The sequence below is a fragment of the Peromyscus eremicus genome, chromosome 9 (assembly GCF_949786415.1).
Source record: "Peromyscus eremicus chromosome 9, PerEre_H2_v1, whole genome shotgun sequence".
Lineage (NCBI taxonomy): Eukaryota > Metazoa > Chordata > Mammalia > Rodentia > Cricetidae > Peromyscus > Peromyscus eremicus.
Window position 1 is genome coordinate 110,368,225 of NC_081425.1, and position 18,576 is coordinate 110,386,800.

Sequence of the window (18,576 nt, forward strand, 5' to 3'; positions counted from 1 at the left end):
TTATTTGTACTGAAATGTGATTTTAATTGTATGTTAATGAATAAAGTTGCCCGGGAGTCAGAGCTATTAGAGCCATAGCAAGAGCGTGGCGGTGGTGGCGCATGCCTTTAATCCCAGCACTTGGTAGACAGAGCTAGGTAGATCTCTGTGTGTTCAAGGATACAGCCAGCATTGGAGACACACACCTTTAATCTCAATCCCAACCATAGAAGACCTGGAAGTCTCTACAGACAGGCAGTGACGAGGCAGTCATGTGTTTGGGTTTACAACCAATGAGAAGGCAGAACAGAAAGATTATATAAAGACAAACACACAGGAAGTAGGTCTCTTTCAGAGAGGTCTCTTGACTTAAGAGGCTAGCTGCAGGGTAAGGCTCTTAGCTCTGATCTCTTGGCTTTCTTCTTTGCATTGGTTCTGTGTTTCTTATTTAATAAGATGGTTGGTTACATCTACATTTGAGTCTTCCTGTCTATGGCTTTAAGCATGAGGGAAGACCAGTGGATTCTAGATATAATTGGATTTGCTTGTTTTGAGACAGGCTTCACAGGGTATCTCATGGAGCCCAGGTTGACCTTGTACTCAATAGTTAACCAAAGATATTCTTGAACCTCTGGTCTTCTTGTTTACATCTCTCCAGTTCTGGGATTACAAACATGCCATCTAGGCCAATTTATGTGGTGCTGAAGATCAAAACCATGGTCTTGTGTATGCTAGGTAACCACTCTGTCTACTAAACTGCTCCCAGCCCCTAGCTTCTTTGATGGGGGACCTAATGGCATAAGGCAACTGTGTTACCAGCCACTGTGAAGGGGTGATAGGCTAGCATAAGGACAGCTTTATTAGTGGTGTCTAATGTGCTAGGGACCAAACAGGCAAAGCTATGTCCAAACATCTCTAATCTTTTCCCTTTCCTTTCTGACCTTGATATCAGAAAGGTCAGATTTTCTGTATAGAAAAATGAAGACAGTGCTGTTGTCTATGCAATAGCTCAATCGATCACTCCAAAAACATTATATAAGCCCCTATAAAATGTGATGTTCCATGTCAGACACAGGGGACACAGCAGTGCATGACTTTAGGATGGTAGGGGAAACAGTCAGCAGCTGAGTCCACACTAATGTGTGCACCGTGCAGCATAGGACTTTTTGACTTTCATACTCGTAGTATTTGAGAACAGAAAAATTTGAGGAGTTTTGAATGGGGGAATGGAAGCTAGGAACTGTAGGATGCCCAGCACCATCCTGGTTATATACTCACTTGATGGCAGACACACCTTCTACCCATTTGTGACTACAAAAAGGTTTTCCTGATACCATCTGATGACTATGAATTCCAACCCATGATGCCTAAAGACAGTGACTCCCAGAAGCCCCAAGTCTGTTGTCATTATGTCCATGATTCTAAAATATTTCTTTTCTTGCTATTGACATAGACAGCTTTCACATTTGCCCAGGCTCAAACATATGGTGCTGAACCAACCTCTTGCTCATCCTTTCTTCTGCATAGTTGAGCGGAGTAAGTGTGGGGTGGGATGTTTTAAGCTGTCTAGGATACCCAGAGAAGGTAGTCTGGTTGTTTTAGTTAAAAAATGTACCAGTTTGGATCATTTTTCAATGTTCCAAAAATTTGACTCACTAAAATACCATGTGATATTTCAAGGTCCAAATACATTAGATCATCACCGTTAGAACATGCTCCACTCCAGACGTTAGCTCTGCTAAAATCGTATGGTTTGCATACATTAGCTGCACAGGATACCTTGTGCTGCTCTCCACTGCCACCTTGACCTGAAAGTGTGGTGCTTGTCGGTTCAATGTATCAAGTGAAGACTGAATTCTAAAGCAGACAGACAGACAGACAAAGACCGAGCCAGCACCACATTCTGCACTGTCAGTGAGCAGTGAGCCGCTGGTGAGGAGGCTAATGGGGATTCCTTCTCAGACAATATTAATTGTGTAAAATCCTGGGCTTCTAATGCAGCCTGGGAGTCAAGCCCCCAGAACTGTCCCACGGTTGTATGTAGAATGCCACAGCATAGTGGGGCTTTTGGAAACTTTTTTATCTGAAGGTTAAATAAGGAAACACACATGCTTTCTAATGGTAACTTTCTATTTTACTTTATCATAGAATACCCTCTCTGAAAAATATTTCTATCCCCACACAGCTTCATTCTTTACATATAACTTTATATCTCTTTTTACATACATACATCTCTTTCCTGCACAGCCTTATATTTCTATATACAGTTACATCTCTTTTTTATATATTATATATCACCACATCTCTCTTCTATACACATTTCTTTTCTCTACTCTGCTACATTCCTTCACACACTACTACACCATTCACTCACTCTTTATTCATTTACTCTCTTCTTCATACACATCTCTGCTCTACATATACATCTCTGCCCTACATACACATCTCTTTTCTATACTACTATATTTTCTATGTCTTTACCCACTCGGCTACATCTCTCTTTCAGCACACACACACACACACACACACACACACACACACACACACACACTTCATCAGCCAAACTCTGGACAATTATATGTTACATTTTCAGGCATAACACATGATAAGTCACACACAGTTTTTCTCAGGCTAGGGAGGTCACCCTGACCAACCAGTGAGTAACATTTGGCTGTACATGTAACCTGAGTGGTCAGGGTTCCCAGACAGAAAATGACAGTTAGTTGGCTAAACCTTGAAGTAGGGAGTATGTGCAGATAGTCAATTATTGCAGGGAGTGATGTCTACCAAAGTTGCTTCATGTCTGACCTTGATTCAGCAACAAACATCTGAGAATTTGTCTTTGTATATTCTCTGCAGGGGCAGCTAGTTCTTTTGAATTTGTTCTAAAGTCTAAAATTAGCTGTCTTTGTGACTGAGAATACTGTTAATTTTCTATGTCAGTTATGAAAAATATCCTAGTATTATTTCTATTCATCAGAGTTGTACAGATTAAACAGAAATCATCTTCCTGACTATCCACAGCTATAAGTGTGCCCAATAAGCCGGGCGGTGGTGGCGCACGCCTTTAATCCCAGCACTCGGGAGGCAGAGCCAGGCGGATCTCTGTGAGTTCGAGGCCAGCCTGGACTACCAAGTGAGTCCCAGGAAAGGCGCAAAGCTACACAGAGAAACCCTGTCTTGAAAAACCAAAAAAAAAAAAAAAAAAAAAAAAAAAAAAGTGTGCCCAATAGAAGAAATATTTTCTCAAGATAAACATACAAGCAGTGGGAAAAAATATCAGTAACCCCACAGCTTTGCTAAGTGGGGTTCCCCATCAGAGAATTATTCATCTAGTGGGCCAACCTGCTGAATACTAGTTGTCACTTGCTGTATACTCCCACGGCCTCAGGTAAGGCTGTTGCTACCAGCAGCTCTCAGGATCTTTCATTGTGAAATTCTCATGCAGGCATATCATTTGTTTTGATCTTATCTACCTCCAACCTATTCTCTGCTCCTTTCCCTAAAGTCCCCTTCCTCTTCCAAGGCTCCTACACCTACTACAAGCTTTACTGATTTTAGGTCTAGAGAAAAAACACATATTTGTGTTTTTGAGTCTAGCTTATTTCTCTTAACACAATGATCTCCAGTTTCATCTATTTGAGTATTTAAGTGAAAGTTATATTCTGGATATTATAAAAATTTCTCTGTATTATTTATGTAATGCTTATGATAAAAATATGACATAATTTTTATTTTTTGCATTTCGTATTCAGAGAGTTGAAATTAAATGTTTTGCCAAGCTGGTGAGGAACAGGGTGTGGACTCATCCAGCACTGTGCCTTCAGAATCCATGTTCTTAGCTCTCCAGTGAGTTTCCTCTACAGCGGCTGACAACTGGTCACTTTATTCTTTTTCTATTAAGTCCAGTGTTTGCTATTACTCATGATCAGAAATGGTATTTTAGCTGAAAACTATTTACCTATCAAGACAGAATTCTTCTTCATCCTGAAATATTAAGTTGTGAGTTTTTCTAAGGCCAAACATGGGGCTTCTGTAGACACCTGAGTTAATACCCAGTGAACCTCTGGGGAAGGGGAAAGTACTTGAAATCTGTCTCATCAGGAACCTTCCAGGCTCCTTTGAACTTTAATCAATAGCACTAGTACAGTTCTGGCTTCCTCGTTTGCCTTTTCCCACAAAGACAGAGCACCCTTGCTTTAATGGAAATCAGTAGATCTGTGATGCTGCCATATCGCTGGTGGAAAGCCCAGCCCTTCACCAGGAGTTTCCTTTGTTTCTCCTTTGGGAGGACACCTTTGTTAAAGACTAGTTACAGGGCTGTTTGTTACAGATTAAAGTGTATGTAATGTGTGTATGTATTGTATGCACACATGTGTGTGCTTGTGGACAGAGGCCACTAGAGGACCTTGTGTGTCCTTTTCTGTCACTCTCTGCCTTCTGCCTTGAGACAGGATCTCTCACCTAACATGGTGCTAAAATAGCAGCCAGCAAGCTCCAGTGACCCTCCTGTCTCCAACCCCACCTCCCAACAGTCCTGGGGGTACCAGCATGCATGAGACTAGATCTAGCTTTTTACATGGATGCTGGGCATAGATTCAAGTTCAGGCCTTCAAGCTTGCACAATAAGCACTCTTGCCCAATCGAGATATCTCTCCAGTCCTTCCCTGTGTTTTTTTTTTTCTTCCTGCTTAGGAAGAGCTCCTTACAATAATCCAAAGCACACAGGTAGCAAACGATGTATTTCCCTTTCCTTCTGGCCATTGGTTCTCTCCTGGACCACTAGTAGGGTGAGCCTGGGCTGGGCCTCAAGTTGGCATGTTCAAACCTGGCACTGAGACTCTGTGCTGCTTAGAAAATAATCCAGAGGAAGATTTAGTTGTCTGTCTCCTTGACTGGTTCATGAACATGGAAGAAAACAAGTGGACTAGCATAATCTTCAGCCAAAAACAAAGAAAAACAAACAAAACAAAAAATGTAAACAAAACCAAAAGAAAATAACAACAGAAATCTTAGGTCAAAACGAGGTGTGATAAAGACTACAGCATCACTCACTGATAACACAACCAGCTAAGTACAGCTGTAGTTCATAGACATACATGAAGTGCTGTCACGAGTATCCCTATCAGTCATGGCAGATTTTCAGATATATTAAAGGCACTCTAACACTTGCATGTGTTTTATGTGGCATTTGAAAATCTTTGACAAGAATTGATTATTTTAGAGTGCTCAAAGGTGACCAAAGATATGTTCTGGGTCTTATATTGTGTTAAGCACTATTTTAATTATTATGGGTAGGTGGTTCATTTTGAAAAATCTTGGTTGTTGTCTGGCTTCAATCTTTAGTGGTGCCCCCTTCCCACCTAAGTTGTATTCCATGTCATAGGGCATCAATTAAGAAGTTTTTCCTCTTAAAAAAGCAATTAAATACATCCTGTAGCATTAATAACACCCGTTTCCACTTAGGTCCGTGGTACTCTCAGAGGAATACTACTTTGTAAATCTTGCTTTTCACATTCTGGCTTAATTTTCCAGCTCTTAACTCTGCCACTTCCTAACCTCTTTAACACTAGGGCTCAGGAAAGTGATGACTTTAAATTTACGGTTGTTAAATAGATTGTTAATGACCAAAAGAACCCATCAATCTCACTGACCACAATTATATTTTAAGAAGGAGATGGTTAATTACTGGACCATTTTGTTGATGGTTATTTTAATCACACTGACTGCCCTTCTTGGCGTGGAGAGCCATTAGGCTGGACAGGCCATCGTGGTGAAGTGGTACTGATGCTGGGAATTGGACTCTAGAGGACAATTTGTCAGTGTCCTTAGGAAGCTCAAAGCTCACTTTGTTGTGCTCACATGCAACTACTTGTTTGACCATCTAAAATCTTCTAGTCTCTCTCTCTCCTTCTACTTCAATGTGCATGTCATAGGATCATTATTTAGGATGAGCTTTTCATCCATGTAACTCAATGAATCCAAAAGATAAGGACTTGGTTAAATCAAATTGTAAATTTTTTTAATTTTTATTCACTGTTTGACACCAGATTATCATCATGTGGCCACTGTAACATTTAAGCTTTCTTTCATGTTTTTCTCTTTAGCTTTTTTAATGCATGTATTTGTATAGTGTGTTCGTGTATGGCATGTTAGTGAGTATATAGATGCACATGTTTGTGAGAACATGTGGAGGCCAGAAGACAACCTCTAATGTCATCCTCAGGAATGCCACCAGCCTCCCTGAGCCATGGTCTTTCTTTGGCCTGGAGCTCATCAGTTGGTCCAGAATGCCTATCCAGACAGGAAAAGGAGTCTGTCTATCTGTATCTGTCACGCTTGAGTCAAAAGTACATGCTAGCACACACAGACATTTTTATACAGTTTCTTTGGATCAAGCTAAGGTCCTCATGATTGCAAAGTGAGCCCTTTATCAACTGAGTCAGCCATCTTTGGATTTTTTTCTCCTTTTTTAAAAAAATTATGTATACATTCCAACATTTGCCTCTGTCTCTGTCCCTTAAAAGCAGATTCACTGTAAGAATCCTTCAAATGAAGTTCCTCATAGTCAGCTAAGATGAGTTTACAAACAAGATAACCAAATATACAACATATAAAGAGCTTTTACTTTCACAAGGTGAGGGCACAACTGTATCCTGATATTGATGCCTACTCCAGAGGTGTCTGAGAGAGACCTACAGGCCAAGTTGCCCAGGCAAGGGAACTCAATAGGCCTTCTCTGTTCCTGACATGCAGTAGGACATAAAATGTGTGTATGGTGGATTCCTGGTCTGAAGGAATTTACTTGCAGTGTACGAGATTGTCAACCTTTCTGGTTTGTCTGTGGTATTAGGGTCAATAACTCAGAATGGCTATTTTAGCCATGGTATAGACTAGTGGTTATTTTACCCTCCTATACTTTTCTGACCAACAATGAACACCCCTCTCATTGGAGCCTAGCTCGACAACTACTGTTTTTTATCAACTTTGCCTTCATAGAGAACAAATCTCCCCCCTTTTCATATCATATAGATTATGGCTTTGGTTAATTGTCCATAGCTGCGTTTGGTCTCCTTGAGCATATACACAAATTCTGATTGAGATTCTGTCTTACTGGGGCCTGATGTTTAATCTGCAATTAAAGGCCCTTTTACCTTGGAAAACTGGAAGAAACCTGAGTTGTTAAATTATTTACCTGTAGATTGTCAGGCACTGAGAATGTACGTAAGTCCTTGGTGGAGGTGCATGCATGCCCTACGCATTTGAGTACTGTCTTGGTTATTGTTCTACTGCTGTGAAGAGACATGATGACCTTTTTTTTTTTTTTTTTTTTTCGAGACAGGGTTTCTCTGTGTAGCTTTGCGCCTTTCCTGGAACTCACTTGGTAGCCCAGGCTGGCCTCGAACTCACAGAGATCCGCCTGGCTCTGCCTCCTGAGTGCTGAGATTAAAGGCGTGCACCACCACCGCCCAGTAAAAGAAAGCATTTAATTAGGTACTTGCTTGCAGATTCAGAGAGTCAGTCCGCTATCATCATGGCAAGGATCATTGTGGCAAGCAAGGTGCTGGAACAGAACCTGAGGGCTACATCGTGGTGATCTGTAAACACAGAGGCAGGATTGAGATTTGAAACCTCAGAGCCCACCCCTAAGTGGCATTCTTCCTCTAACAAGGCCACACCTCCTAACCCTCCAAATCCTTTCAAATAGTGCCGCTCCCTGGTGACTAAGCATTCAAATATCTGAGCCTAAGGGGCCATTCTTATTCAAACCACCATATTCAACTCCATGGCCCCTTTAGGCTTGTAGCCATATCATAACGCAAAAATGCTCTCACCTTTAAAAGTCCCCATAATCTTTCAGTCTCAATACTGATCGAAAGTCCAAAATGTAAAGTCTCTTCTGAGACTCATGCAACCTCTTAACTGTAAGCCCCAGTAAAATCAAAATCAAAAACCAGATCACATATTTCTAACATACAGTGGCACAAAATATACATTACCTTTCTAAAGGGTGGAAAAGGGCATAGTACAGGACCAAAGCAAGATAAAAACCAGCAGGATAAAGTCCAAACTCTGCATCTCCGTGTCTGATGTCAAATCACTCTTCAGATCTCCAACTCCTTTCAGCTTTGTTGATGGCCGACAGTTCTCTCTAGGGATGATTCCACACTCAGTATATAGCTCTCTTGGCCAAAGGGAGAAAGGATGCTTCGCTTTCATCATTTCACTCTCTTTCACAAAACCCTGCAGTAAGAGTATTTAGGAGACCATACTTGAGAAATTCTGATTTAGACCCTTATAAGATGCATAAATATGTTTGACTAATTTCAAAGTAATAATATACCGATTGAATTTGTTCCCACTTGGTATGAGAATTAACATAAACATTTTGCCACAAGAACTAAAAAGTGAACTTCAGAACTTCACAGAAAATGGATGGATGTATCATTGGGTGTCCAGGAACCCAAAGGCAGTCTCTCTTCGACCCTGTCCTGTGGGTTAAGAACCAGAAGGATTCTGGAACACCACTTTCTGTTCCAATGATTGGGTTCTGAAAAAGACTTCTAGAGTGAAGTTTGGAATTCTGTTCAGGAATATCCAACTGCAGCAATGTGGAGAACAAGCTATGGAAACCCCCAAGGATCCATTTGATTCCCTCTGAGGAGTCCTTAGTCTCTGTCCAGAAGAAAGTCATAGGTTCCGAACAGGTGCAGTTTCCAAGAGCTCCACTGTGTCCACCTTCTCCACAAAGTTGCTTCTCTGCTTGGAATAATGAAGTAACTGACAGATCAGGCCTGGCTCTTGACATTTAATGTCATCTGTATCTCAGTGTCCTGTGATTGTACTGCCAATTAGCCATAATATGGTATTTTAAGCACCATTTAGATATTAATTATTTTTTAATAACCTCCTTGTTGAAAGCCTAAAGCTTTGCCTGAGATTCTAATCAAAGTTTTCATACGAAAAAGAGGGATAATATTAAGCAAGAACTAATAAAGCTTCTGAAAAAATTCACTACAATGTCTTTGACAGAAGAAGAAGAACACACACCCTGCCAGTGTGTCCTCTCATTAGAGTTTACATTGATTATTGCACAGTGGCTGCAAACTCTTCTCAGTTATGGAGGTGCTCACGAACCCATGAAGAATCAGTGTCTCCTTAATGAGAGCCAGGAAATGTATGTATTAAAAGTCCTTTAACCCTTGTGTAAAGAGAAGTCTTTCATTAGCACTTAACAACTTAGGTTTAAAAAGCATGTTTCTTTGGAAAATATGCATAGCACATCCAAGATGTCTTCTCTTAGTTGGCCTTTCATTTCCTTTCTGAGGCAGAGAGGAACAAAGACTGGTGTCTCTTTTATGAGAAGCGTGGGTTCTTCTGAAGAAGAAAAATGGCTAGGCCATGGTTGCCTGGTGAGTCAGAGACTATGCTCTGGGCCTCACCCACATGGTTTAGTTGGAGGGTATAGGGAGGTCTCATTCAGTATAAGAATAGTTTTCCTAAAGGGTCTGTGCTTACTATGCTGGGTTTATCACCTTTAGACTCTCATGGATTAACTTTTTAAGAATCAATTAAGCAAGCACATCCTTGGTATGTGACCCATACTATCATCAGAACCTTAAGAACAGTTGGGGATCTTTCCGCCGGGCGGTGGTGGCGCACGCCTTTAATCCCAGCACTCGGGAGGCAGAGGCAGGCGGATCTCTGTGAGTTCAAGGCCAGCCTGGTCTCCAAAGCGAGTTCCAGGAAAGGCGCAAAGCTACACAGAGAAACCCTCTCTTGAAAAACCAAAAAAAAAAAAAAAAAAAAAAAAAAAAAAAAGAACAGTTGGGGTGAGTGATATCTGGGTGGGATGTATCAGGAATCCTAGGCTAACCATTAACACCTGCTATCTAGTCCACTTCTCATGAGCTCAAATCCAAACATTGTCGACCATCGTTGTATATTATCCTAGGCAGCACACCAAAGTCAAAATAAGAGAGTCAGATGGAGAATACAAAGACCAAGTAAATCTTCTAAGAGGCCATATTGGGCAAGCCAGTCACCATTATGTGGAGAGTAGGACACAGTCCCATTTAAGTGGTATTTACCCAACCCTTTCAAGAAAGATAAAATGAGGATTAGATATCTCTTTTCTAATGTGATATTCATATTCAAAGAAGGGCTTGGGGGTTGTGAAAGTGGCTTAACAGGTAACAGCAATTCTTGCACAAACCTAAGGACCTGAGTTCAAATCCCTAGAACTTACTTAATTCTGGGAATGTCAAGAATGTCTATAACCCAGTAGAGTGGAGACAGGAGATCACTAGAGCTTCCTGGCCTCCAATGGAGCTGAAAAATGGTAAGCTCCAGCCTCAGAAAGAAACCCTGCTTCAAGGGACATGAATGCATGCACAAACACACATGAAAATAAAGAGAAATATTTCTATAAAGGTCTTGTCCATTTTGACTAGATCATTTGGCCAGTAGGCACAAGGTCCTAAGTTCAATCCCTGAGAGCTGCAAACACACACACACACACACACACACACACACACACACACACACACACACACCCATGCACACACACACACACCTTGACATTTTTGCTTCAGATATTTCACTATACAATGAGAGAAATATTTACCAGTAAATAATACACAGACCTCATTATGAAATTGGGAATAAAATGAGCATAATGGTGATTACTGTGTGATCTTCTGGTACATGGCTGTGCTTTCAATGCCGCCTTTTGATGGTTATACCAGTTGAAAGGCTAAAACACATTAAATGAACTTCAGATTCACATATAATACAGACACACTTTTCTCCTTATTGAAAAAAATCTTAAGTTCTTTTTGTAAAAGAGGGCTCTTGATATGCACCACATATAAGGATTTAAAAATAATACATTAGTAACTTTATAATACCCAATAGATATCTGGGTAGTATTTCCAACTCTGAATTACTAGGTGTGAATTTATCAACAGGTAACTTATGAATGAAAGAACACTCCTTCCTTTTTTCTTAGAGATTTCCCTCATGGCAATAGAATCCTTGAAATCCTCAGGGAACAAATTGGCGATAAAAGTTAGAAAGCACACCCGACTTATTTTCCACGCTCTGAGCAGACCCAAGAAAAAAGACTGACTTTAATCAGAAAGGATTTTATTGATGAAGGTATCTCTCCTTCAGGCTAAACTTTGGCCCCTGAATGCTAATAACCCATCTTGTTTCTCAGAAGCAGCCTTCTGCATAAAACCCTGGGAGGGACCATGCTGGAATACATCTCGGAAGGGGGACTCTCAGATGATCAATCAGATGTCTCCACCATCCCTTGCTGAGCTAGGAGGTGTTTGTCTGGCTTTAGGCTGCCTGTGGTTTCATTCTTGGGCAGTCACCTGAATGCCTTTGAATGCTTGGGAGAATGCAGTTTCTACTGCAAAACCCATCCCCCTCACTGGTTCCTGCCAGCTGAGCCCTCCCTGGGCATCTGCATCCTGGTGTTCTATGCCTATCTTATCTGCACATGTGGATGTTTGACTGCCCAGGTATAAAGATGAGCGATCTGCAGCCTCCAGATTTTATGACTGCTAATTAGTACCCTGTTTGTGCCCCTTTAATCTGTTATTATAATAGGGCACCCTGACACACAGTTTCTCTTCCGGCTTTCTGTGTGTGGCAGCCAGAGGGGCTGTATTTTGTACCTTTTCATTACCCGCAAGCTTGGGGAGATTAATAAAGGGGTATTTAAAGGGGCAGGCTGCATCCTGCTACTCTCACCCTCTCTCACTTCTGCAAATGAGTTCCTTTTCTCATTGTGGCTGCAAAGGGGAGTTCTTCCCTGAAGGTGGTTTTCAGGATCTGGGGCACAGAGTCGGAGACTGGAGATTGTCTGGAGCCAATCTTCTCTGCCTTCTTGCCTCACTTTCACAGAGGTCAGCAGTGAGGATCAACCACAGGACCATGGATGTGGGGAGGGTGGGGAGTAAATGGGTTGGGATGGGATTCGGGATCCTTGGTTTAGGACCATAGCATCTCTGGTCAGTGTTTTCCTTACTTTCTCTTTCTATTTTGTCTTTTGTTCTCTGCCTTCCTGTCACTCAGCCCTGGCTTCTGGCTAAAGGTTATTTCCCAGGCTCGCTGTCTGTATCTCTGAGCTCAGTTGGGTCATAGGCCATATCTGCCTCACATTCTAGAAAGTCTGCAGCACATTTTCCAACAGGTAGTTAGTGTTCAGTAAATACATGTTTTCTCTCCAGATATCTCGGATAGACATTCCAATGCTGCCTCCCTGGCCTGTGAGGAGAGTTGATTAATGGTCCCAGCCACTGAGAATGGTGGTGTCCTCTGCTAAGAATGGATATTGCCTTTTTCCTTTTTTCCCCCAAATGGCCACTGTAGGAGAGTTTGTGTTTCCAAATCACCATGCCACACATACGGTAGGATATGGAGGCCTCTGCTCTGTTATCATCGTCATTTGTTGGCAATGTGATGTGCAACACAGAAGCACGGGAGGCTTTGGGACAGGGCAGCATTTGGAGATAGGAAGAGCAGCCAGAGCTTGCCTGGTGGGATTGCTTCCCCTGCACAGGTTTTTTCCCTTGATCTCATGACATCCCTATCCTTACAAGCAAATGCCTAACATTGGCTGCCTTTTAAAATATGAGTTCTAAAATCCCAAGGAAAACTAGCAATGTGCTCTTGATCAAGGTCTGCCTCCCACTGCTACCCACCCTGAATGGTGTGCTCAGAAATTCTACAGGGAGCACGGAAGGTGCCTGCAGTTACCAGAAGAAAGCTTGCTTGCTTTTCTTTCTTTCTTTCTTCCTTCCTTCCTTTCTTTCTTTCTTTCTTTCTTTCTTTCTTTCTTTCTTTCTTTCTTTCTTTCCTTCCTTCCTTCTCTCTCTCTCTCTCTCTCTCTCTCTCTCTCTCTTTTCTTTTTTTTTTTTTTGAAAATGAAAGCAATGCTCATGTCTTTCATATATGTCTCCAGGCTCCCATGGAGGGAAGTTTAAGAAAAACATACCTGTGGTTGACATGCCAGGCATCTGTATGTGAGGGACCAAGTGGAGAAACATGAATCAGCATTCAAAGTAACAAAACTTTGCTAAGAAGATGCAAGATGAGAGGCTGGATCTTAAAATACAATGATCAAACAGCACACTCTACAAAACCCAAATCCCACAGGCTGCAGCAGCTAGCCTCCTGGTTCAGCTATGGGTTCTCAGAATATCCTGATGTAAACTACACCAGAGATGTCAATCGTTGAAAAAAAACCAAAGGCCCAGGTATTGTGTACTTTCTAGAAGTACTTTGGGGGCTGTTTCAGAGGCTACTTTTCTTCCTGGGGTCATTCCATCCTAGAGTCTCTTGAGCAGAGTGGGTACATGATACCTGCCCACCCCCAGAATCTCTCACTGATTAAATAGGCACATTAGCAGTGTTTGACACTAAATCAAGGTGTAAGGAAGCTGAGAGGTGAATGGCTGAGTCTAGTGTGCATCTTATGTCCTTTTGTGAGCATCTTTACCAAGTATACCCGAGGAACCTCCAGATAATCCTAATGGCCACTTGGCGAGCTTTCCTATGGGGCAGAAGAGCAGAGAGAGAGAAACTGGCATGGTGATGTCTGACATTTTCTTTTCTTAGAAATGACAAAATAAAATTAGCCAGCCTGTTTCAGAATTCTAATTCTGTTTGGCTGTAATTATGTTTTGCCAAAATAGGTTTAATTGTCTGAAAAATACAATCATGAAATACTTGGCTCTTAAGATGCTCTCACCCTCTCTCTTTCTCTCTCTCTAGCTCTCTCTCTGTCTCTCTCTTTCTCCCTTCCTCCCTCCTTCTCCCCCTCTCTCTGTCCTTAAAATTGAATGGGTTCCAATTCTAAACTTTTTGGATATAATCAAATATTATGCAGAAACTTTTAATATCACTGTGTACACCAGAACTAGTACAGAGCTGCCCCAATATTCACCTTACTACACTTTCTGTTTATTATTTTCTATTGCTGTCAGTGGACAACTCAGAAGTCCACCGACAGTCTCTAAAGTGTTGGCTATTTTCCTCTTCTTGTTGCGGGTGGATCTACCTACTGTTCCGTAGCGACTCCACCACCCTTCGCCATAAGAGGAAGAGAACTTGGGCTTAGCACTTTCTCAGCAGACTTTGGTAGCTTGGTATTTCAACCAAATTTAAGCAATGTTAGCAATGTGAAATGACCTTGCTCCCCATTTCTTCTTTCAATCATAAGAAAATTGTCTCTAGGAAAGCTGTGAAATAATGATTTTTGTTATATTTGTAGCTAGCAGTGTGCAGGTAATGATGCTAAACATTGCTTGAGTATACATGTGTGTAGGTACACACACACCAACACGCACAACACAACTATGTCATAAATTTTGCTGATGAAAAAGTATGTATAACACAACACAATTTATACATAATCATAAAATATATATTCACCTTTTCAGCAAATTTCATAAAGTCAATATGATTTTCACCCCATGTTTTTGTTAATGTTGAATTTCTATACTTAGGGTCAATCTGGTTATAATGTAACCATGATCTGAGAAATTCAGATAGAATTAAATGCTTAGTTGCTATCCAATTAGGCCCTCTTCCTCATCGTTGACACACAAGTGTGCTTGAGATATGAACGTTTGTTGATAGCTTTGTTTATGTGACAAGCAGGACAGAAGTGAAATGACAGAAATTTATTACCAAACTGCACTCATAGTCAGTACAGGAGTGACTCTTCTGGTGAATAATAAATTTAAATATTAAAGGAGCGATTTTCTCAATTTCTGTGCTCCTGTCACAGCTATAAACACAATGTTCTTGTAAATTTAATGTGTGATATTGTTTTCTTAAGCCTAGATAATCAAGAAAGTAATAAATGGGTCATGGTTACCGGTTCTGCCACATAAAGGACATTCTGTCTTACCATACCTAATTTCATGCTGCTGATTGAATGCCACAATTCACAGAGTTGAAAAACAGTAGCCAAATAGTATGCTACATTATATCTCTTCCATCACACAGGTACAACAGACCCAACCACCCGATAGCACAGATGATAATTAGGTATAGTGAAGCCATTAGGATGTAGGAATTCGGAATATTTTTTCCACCTTTGCTTTTAGTAATTATTCAGTTATAACTTACATAATTTAATTAATATTGACTTTTAAACAACTAGCTTATGGGTTTTTCTGAAATTGTACAAACAGCTTTTGGGATAACTCCAATACATCAATGTTTATATCCTACTTATGTGGATCCTCAAATCAGCAAGCAGCCCCCAAGTGCGGGAACAATAGAGGTTATATTCTAGGGAATCATTCCTATTTTGTTTTGAGTCCTCCATGTCCCCTGCAAAGCACTCACAAAACCGAGTCATCTATTCCTTATTTTTTAACTTTTTGTTTGTTTGTGTTTTTGAGACAGGGTTTCTTTGTGTAGCCTTTGCTGTCCTGGAACTAACTACGTAAACCAGGTTGGTCTTGAACCCACAGAGATCCATGTGCCTTTGCCGCCCGAGTGCTGGGATTAAAGGCATGGGCCCCACCACCAGGCTAACCTCTTCTTTTCTAACTATTTTATTGATTTGGAAGACTACACACCAGCTTTAGGCTGTATATGATGCTAAGAACTATGTCATGCTTGTTCAGGGACGACAGGACAACCCAGGCTAATATGTGATAACTGGGTCAATGAAATGGGGAGTCAGATATCACACATTTGGAGGAAGGGACCTCTTGACAGAGCACCTGTCTGTCTCCTCCCAGTGGGGTTTGTGTCTCTGAACATTCCTTGGGATAATCTGAAGGCCTTGGGAGGTCCCACCCACTCTGCTTGTCCGTCTTCTCCATAATTAGTTTGTGTTATAAGGGTGTGAATTATCTCTGTGACTGAGACAATGTACTGGCAGGGGTACTAGATTCCATTGCCAACTCTGCATTTCTCTGGTAGGTACCATCTCAGAGCTTTCTGAAAACTCTATTACTGGCTGCTTTGTTGGTGGTGAAAACTATGTGATAATTATCTCTCTTCCTACTAACTTGTCTCTGCACTTCAGTAGTACATTTGCCCCTTGGATCCACCCAATTGAAAACTTGAATGTTGACATTTCAATATTCTAGTTCTCAAAACTGATTTCATGAAGTAGGCTAGCTTTATTCTTTCAGACACATTGATGTATAAATTGTTTTCTGTATTCTGGCTTCTATAGCTAAATGTTTTTAAGACCTGTTAAATCATTTCACAATTTACCAGCAATGATTTTATAATGAATGTTGGCCTTTTAAAAGATAGTAATTGTGAGGATGTCTGCGCTTGGGAGTCGGAACTGTTTAACTCAAGCTATGGACAAGGTAATCAGCTCACGTCTGACACTGTTTACAATTGGGAAAAAGCACAGTGACTGTGAAAAAAGAAGGTAGCCATAATAGTTCTTCCTGGGATAGTTTCAAAGTACCCGATGCTAATGGCCATCCTTCTATCCTGGGCTGCCATTACTTAGTGACAGAACAATTGCCCAGTTTCTACTCTATGCCTGTGGGGAATGATTTTCACTGATGAACTATAGTCCATTTTTTTTTGTCTCTTTTAAAATTAACTTTTATTGAATTAGTTATTTTTTAAATTGACTTTTATTGAATTAGTTCTTTGACAAGTTAATGTCTCTTACAGAATATTTTTATTTCATAGTTCTAGTCAATATATGAATAAATACTAACATATGTGGGAAATGTATATGTATGTGCTTGTGTCTGTAGTGTATGTGAATGTGTACTGATGTGCATGTGCATGTGTGTGATGTATGTACATATATGTGAGTATGGTATATGTATGGTGTCTTAGGTGTGGTTATATGTATATATATATATATATGTATATATATATGTAGTGTATGTATGTGTATTTATGTTTTATGTGTGGAGTATGTATATGTATGTATGTATGTCCATTTATATGTAGTGTGTATGGTGTGCTTGTGAGTGAGTGTATAGGATATTTGTGTATGTGTGGCATACATGTGCATATGGAGTGTGTGTGTGTGGGGGGGAGAGAGATGAGTAGAGTGTGTGGGTATATGTGGTTGGTATGGTATATGTGCATGTATACATGTGTGTGATGTGTATATAGTGTGTTGTTTGTATGTAGTATGTGATGTATGTGCATATTTGTGTATGTATGCGGTATTAGTATGAAATGTATGTATATGTACATGTGTGTAGTATGTGTGTGATGCATATGTATGATATGGTGTATATATGGTATGTGTATGTGCTGTATGTATGTGAATGTCCTGCCCACTTTGTCTTATTCCCTTGAGACAGAGTCTCTCACTAAACCTGGAGCTAGGTTGGCAAACAGCAAGACCCAAATATCCTCCTGTCCCCAACCACAACCCCCACCTCCACCTCTGAGATTTCAGGTATGCATGTGCCCATGCCCCAGTTTTTTTGTGTTTGTGCTGGGGATTTGAATTCAGATCCTCTTGCTTTGCAACAAGCACATTTACCCACTCAGCCACCTTTGTAGCCCTGAGGTTTCTTTAGAAAAATGAAAAACTTATCTAATATAATTGATCACACATATTGTCATCAACTTGTACTGGGTTGGGACTAGCTTCTGTAGAAGCAGGTGTCACTGTGCCTGTGAGTTCTTCTTGTCATTTCTACCTGGCTTGTGGCCCCTGGAATCACTTATCCATATGACTATAGGGCAGATATTAACCATATGACTATAGGGCAGATATTAACCATATGACTATAGGGTAGATATTAACCATATGACTATAGGGCAGATATTAACCATATGACTATAGGGCAGATATTAACCATATGGTTATAGGACAGATATTAACCATATGACTATAGGGCATATATTAACCATATGACTATAGGGCAGATATTAACCATATGACTATAGGGCAGATATTAACCATATGACTATAGGGCAGATATTAACCATATGGTTATAGGGCAGATATTAACCATATGACTATAGTGCAGATATTAACCATATGACTATAGGGCAGATATTAACCACATGATTATAGGGCAGATATTTAACATATGACTATAGGGCAGATATTTACCATATGACTATAGGGCAGGTAAAGAGATAAATTTTTTTTGTAAATTTAGTATCAAATGTGTAGTAACAACACTACTAATGACAAATATTTGTACATCAGGTATATCTGTTGTTTGAATGGTCTAGATCCATGGATCCATGCTTTTCTTTCATTTGAAGTACTGTTGAAGTGTCTGAACTAACAGTAGTGATGATATCCCAATGATATCTTACTGTTTTGATGCACAGTGGACTGTCACTGTTTATATACTGTACCCACTCTTTCCATGTTACTGTGATACTCTGGAACCAGCTAGAACATAATGTCATTGTGTTTAATGTTGAAATAAAGACCAGGCCTTAAGAAGATGCTCACTGTCCTAACATTTACATAAAGAAGTCCTAACTGCTTCTGTTCTTGCCATTGTAACAGCAGTAGGTAATGGATTTGGGTGACTCCCTGGTGATTTATCTCACCAAAATCTCTTTGCTTTGGTAAGCTCATTTCGTCTTCCCGATGCTGCCATT

The 18,576-nt window shown here is 40.5% G+C and overlaps 1 protein-coding gene and 1 long non-coding RNA gene across 3 annotated transcripts in view; one reads left to right on the plus strand and one right to left on the minus strand.

Moving 5' to 3' along the window:
- Positions 1-18,576, plus strand: part of Fhit (fragile histidine triad diadenosine triphosphatase) — a 1,519,797-nt gene that overhangs the window by 1,330,488 nt on the left and 170,733 nt on the right. The window lies entirely within an intron of this gene.
- LOC131919773 (uncharacterized) lies at positions 7,448-8,484 on the minus strand. Its single transcript, XR_009381423.1, has 3 exons — positions 8,324-8,484; positions 7,980-8,223; positions 7,448-7,577 (listed from the first exon to the last, which is right to left on the minus strand). It is a non-coding gene; the product is annotated as an uncharacterized LOC131919773 (long non-coding RNA).